The 5,625-nt window shown below is 38.6% G+C and overlaps 1 long non-coding RNA gene across 1 annotated transcript; it reads right to left on the bottom strand.

Annotated features, from left to right (window-relative positions):
• Positions 1-2,350: 2,350 nt before the first annotated feature.
• LOC121685151 lies at positions 2,351-5,078 on the bottom strand. Its single transcript, XR_006023270.1, has 6 exons — positions 4,742-5,078; positions 3,852-3,968; positions 3,623-3,722; positions 3,302-3,377; positions 3,053-3,184; positions 2,351-2,626 (listed from the first exon to the last, which is right to left on the bottom strand). It is a non-coding gene; the product is annotated as an uncharacterized LOC121685151 (long non-coding RNA).
• Positions 5,079-5,625: the final 547 nt, after the last annotated feature.

The raw sequence follows: 5,625 nt of genomic DNA on the forward strand, positions 1-5,625 counted from the left end.
GTATATTAAAATCAGATTATGTAGGCTACACAGTATAGTTAGATCAAGTTGGACAGTAGCACATTTTAATCATGGATAGTAGTTAGACAATAGCACATTTTAATCATTTTATCTATAGTGGCTGGTGAAAGAGTTAAGGGGGGGGGATGTTAGTGGGTAGTGTCCCCACCAAAGCTCAGACCAAACCTACGCCCTTGTTTGTAGGGAGAGACTGTGTGTGAGTGTGCTAATGTTTTGTAGGGAGAAAGTGTGTGTTAGTGTGTGCAACACATAGGCATCAGTTCCAGGGTGTGATCGGCTAGAGTTCAGTAGGGCGATAGTGTGTGTGGGTGTGTACGCTAGTGTTCTATAGGGCGAGCATGTGTGTAAATGTTTACACTAGTGTTCTATAGGGCGATAGTGTGTGTGAGTGTGTACGCTAGTGTTCTATAGGGTGAGAGTGTGTGTGCAAGTGTGTACGCTAGTGTTCTATAGAGCAAGAGTGTGTGTGTGTGAGTGTGTATGCTAGTGTTTTCTAGAGCGAGTGTGTGTGTAAGTTTAAGCGCTTTCAGACATACGTGTAAGACCGGAGGTTCTGCGGATGTTAAACGGTGGGGCCGTATATCTGAACGACATAACCGGTCATATGGAAGTCTGAATTTAGCCGGTTGTTCTACTACTCCCTCCCTAGTATTTCCTCCGGACATTATGTAAATGTAACCTGACTCTCGCCAGATGAATTTCGTTCCGCCTAGCTCTACTCATCCATCTGGGATCAATCCATTGAAGTGTTGCTTCAGAAGGCTGGGCCTAATCAAAAAATGCTTGCATATGATTGGATAAGCCACTTGTTCGTCATCTATTGACGTGCTACTTCAACCACTCACATCGAAGCCAACCCGTGACGCTGATAACAGTCTCACAGTCGCTTCTATGCTATGTCACATCTATGAAACTCCCGCCCTGCGTCCTGATTGGCTCTACCATAAAATCTGGTGCAGAAATCACTCTCAATGGAAGAGGTCCCAGATGGATGTGAGTGAAGCTAGGCAGAGCTAAGCGGAACGAAATTCATCTGGCGAGAGTCAGGTTAATGTAAATGTGCTGTGTCTGAACGAAGTGTAGAACATGTGGTTAAAATTCACACCTAGTGAGAGGGCGTGTCGGTGACGCTTCTTTCATGCGTCCATGTGGTTAGATCTGACTTAAATGCCAGTGTTATGATGGAGTGGCATAGTGCTGTCCAGAAAATCTCCGACCTGGAAAGATGCAGACATCACGGAGCTACTGTCCATGAGGGCAGACAGCATTTTGATAGAACACATGAAGGGAACGGCAAGAGACACGTTGTAGCCTACAACTGCATCGCAAGGCCAAAGGAATTCAAAAGACTGAATCACCATAAGCAGAAGGCGCTGAAAAGGCAGTAGCATACAGCGATGTCATTGACGACAATAACAGGAGTATTTAATAAATTGTTAGCCAACACGGTCGGTTTTCTGTTCATTGATAGCCTTCTCATGACCTCACTGCAGATATTTGTTGAGCATAAATATGCCTAGAGAAAATGAAAACGAAGAAAACCCAGAAGAACGAAGAAAATAATTCAGTGGAAATGCATGGATTCCAGTTGCTGCTACTGGAAGAAACTGGAATCCATGCATTTCCACTGAATTATTTTTGGAATCTGATCCCTTATCATACCTGTTCATTCTTACTCGTTGCTCGACTTATCGTGACTAAATTCAAGATGGCTGCAAACGCTCACTGGGTGAAAAGGCTCTGAATCAGGGAATATTCATAGTGATATATTTCCTGATATGTGTAATATCAGGAAATATATTGATTGATATGCTCCTGATATTTTAGTGCCAATTGCCATATCAGGAGCATATCAAAAGTCCTGAATGGGACTGCGACGACATGCAAGATATCCAGACTTCATATTCTCACCTGATATGATCCATGTTTCAAGTATTAGCTACTTATATGACCCCGGACACCACTTGTTCTTGTTCCCATATACCCCCTGATATGTCAAACATGGGACTACGCATATACAGCCCATATACTGCCAGATACAGCTAATTTTGCAGGCATTTATGTGTATGCCTTTATTTGCTTTTCGATAGGCTTTATGCCTTTATTTTTAAAATTAATCATGTGATTTATATATGGTGATTTATGTAATGGTTTTAAATGTGAGATAGTACATAACCATCACTGAGCTTATTGTGCATCTTTAACTTAAATAATATTTCACATTAATTTTACATACACTTAATTACATTATTTACTTACACCTGCTAAATCCCAATGACTTATTTTACTTTACCATGAAAATTCATATACTGTACGACAGGCAATAAAATTTGTTACATGGCCTTTATTGTATTTATCAATCAATATTCAAATCAACATGGCTTTCTCGCCTGCAGTAGGGGGCTTACGCAGTGACACTCGCCCCCTTTCAATGACCTGCCTCGAGTGAGAACAGAGACTTCTGCTTGACCACAGTGGTTTAAACAGTCCATGGTCTGGGCGTGCAACGTCCTTTAAAACATTTTGGGCCCTTGTCCGTACTCTTCTGGTATAGATGGTAGGGAGAGGTGCTCTGATGGTCCCTTTGGCAGTAAAAGTCAGGTGTCTGTAAAAAGAGAAAGAAAGTATATGTTACAATTGACCCTGTCCGTGAATATAATTAACTCAGCTTGTGTGACAAATAAAAGCAAACCCACAATAGCAGCCTAGACGTCAGGTGCAATAGTTAGAAGTAATGGAGATATGTATTACAGTTGTGCTCATAAGTTTATATAACCTTAGCATACACATACATTTAAAAAGCATCTGATCTTAATGCCTTAATAAAAAAAAAGAGAAAATCCAACCTTTAAGGAACACTTATTTATTTACGATACATTATTCATTCACAAAGAAAATTGCTGTCATTAAAGGTTGGATTTTTCCTAATTTTTTTAATTAAGGCATTAAGATCAATTTCCAAAAGTATCATACCTATCAAAAAGTGATAGGTATGATACTTTCCATACCAAAATTTCCAAAAGTATCATACCTAATTGCAACACTGTCTGCAGAAGCTCTTTCCTTCTTGCTTCAACCACCTTTCTGATGCCTAACATAGATCCTCCCCATCTGATGTGCAGTGCCAGCCTCTGGCTCCAGGCTGGGACTTGCTGGATGGCACCTAAAAAAATAAAACAGCAATTGCTATACATTATGTTATTGTTGATTAAGATAAAAATCAAACATTAAAAAATAAGTTGGTAAGTCAATCAGGTGTTCAAACAAAAATTATAATTACCTTATGAAGGCATCCTTGCCACCATCACCATCAATGTTAATTATTGGTATCAGTTTATTTGTCAGGGTTTCAGTTTCTGTAAATAGAAAATAAGATTGAACTAAATTATGATTATGCTCAGTTTGGCATATATTCAACACATTATTTACATTACCACCAACATAATGGTAAACATGGCTAAACTTCAAAATTCAAGACTATTATTAAAAACGACAATAATGATGATTAGTTCCTGTATTAATGCATTACATTGCACATTTGTCAAACAAATTAGAGTGTGCACAGTGACATAGCCCTCATTCAAAACACACAAACACTTACAGCATGTTGAGGGCAGCAGCCATGGCTTCCAGACATAGTCAAGTAGCATGTAGTAGTAGCAGGACAGACCGACTTTGCCCTGGTCTGTTGATGGAGCCCACTACAGTTATAACAACAGACACATGAAAAAAGGGGATAAACTAAACACAGCAACAGACACAAATACATGCACACACATTATAATGTTATTTGCTATTCTACGTGTGTGTGTCTGTCTGTCTGTCTCTACCTGGTGAGTGAACTCTCTTGCGGGATTGAAACTTCTTTTGTATGGAAGTGGCACACATTTGGAATATTCCAGAATGCACTCAGTGTTCTCAGGGAAGCAGTCCTCAGAACTCACTGCCTGCAAACAGAGAACAGAGGGAAATTAAGATTAATAAATTGCAAAATAAGCTTACACATAACGTGAAAAGACTATCACTGAAGCACTAATGCCCTCACATGCATCTTAAATAAACACATGCCTTGGCACAAGTCAGGTACAACCAAATAAGGGCTATGAAATGAAGAACATTTTGCCTAATGCTACCCATACATCAGAAACCTTTGACAAGATTTGGCTTTCAAGCTTTACTCAAAAGACTACAATCTTTCAATAATCTTACCCAAATCTGGTCAAGTCTTCTGGTGTAAGGATGGCTTAATATAACACTATATGTTACCCTTCACAAACTAAAGATCCCTTCACTTGTCAGCATCATATTGAGGTACGTCAACCCCCTGTTCACGTTAGCCTGCATAGTCATTAGCAGCCACTATAAATGTAGCTTCTAGAAGTTATAGCTAGGTTAGCTAACCTACTCGTACCTGATAGCCTTGGCCATTTCATTCAAACTAAAATTTTACATCCATAACGAAATCTCAGACAGACTTATTGTTGAATATGATATTACTACCATTCCAGATATTCCACACAATGGTAAAGTTAGTTATTGGAAAAGTTAACATTAACAGCTAGCAGCTAACGTTAGCGATGTTAGCTCGCAAGCTAGCAAACATTAGCTGATTCTAACATGACGGTTAACAAACGGTTTTGGTTAACATTAATGCTAAAAACAGTATTTTCCTAATTAATTCCAGTTTTCAATTGGCATACAAAAGTACTGTAGTTCTTACCTTGGATATGATGACGGCAGAGTTTGTACAGCTTGCAGTCAGATGCATGACAGAAAAGTGACGGTTGAAGTCACCACCAAGGAGTTCGTTGAAAAGTCAGTCAGGGGTGGGGGATGGGTATGCTGTTTGTGCGCATGCGCTTATCGAGAGGCAAAGCATAAGAAATCGTGGAAATTATTAGGCCTGCATATTTTAGTTACATTAAAATGACTACCAAACTGATTTTGTAGAAGTGTCAAAACATAGTAGCCAAGTGGGCTATTACTACTATTCTGATTATTAACATTATTGGTTCTCATATAGTTTGACGTCAATTTCATTTGAAGCCTTGTTCCTTAATTAAATCAACGTTGGTTTATCAGTCACCCACGTTTTATAGACAAGTTACAACATGATTGATCCATTGTGTTGGCCCACAAGGAAGCTTGTAATGTTAAAATAGTATGAAATTATAGATGCTCAACTTTAACAAGTTTAATAAGCCTTTCTTATGTGTTATGGTTTGTAGCATATAGTATGTATTTATTTTCATTATAGGCTATTGATTGAATTGTTGTTTATTATTGCTATTCTTCTTAATGTAGGCCTACTTCAAACTTGTTTAGGCTACTGTTAAATTTAACTTTGTATTGTTGTTATGTGGCAACTCCAGCTGAACCGAATTAGTTTTGGCAGACAGCATTGGGGACAAGGGGAAAGCAGATAATTTAAAATGTGGACTTTATTCCTCCAACAGATCTCATGCATATTATACATAAAAAGTAGGCTAGACCTACAGACTATAGCAACTATAAAATCTCAAAGATATCATTGAAATTGAACCATAACCAAAATAATTAGGTAAGTAGGCTAGCCTTGACCTGAAAAAGGTAGTCTTTATACTG

The sequence above is a fragment of the Alosa sapidissima genome, chromosome 16 (assembly GCF_018492685.1).
Source record: "Alosa sapidissima isolate fAloSap1 chromosome 16, fAloSap1.pri, whole genome shotgun sequence".
Classification (NCBI taxonomy): Eukaryota; Metazoa; Chordata; class Actinopteri; order Clupeiformes; family Clupeidae; genus Alosa; species Alosa sapidissima.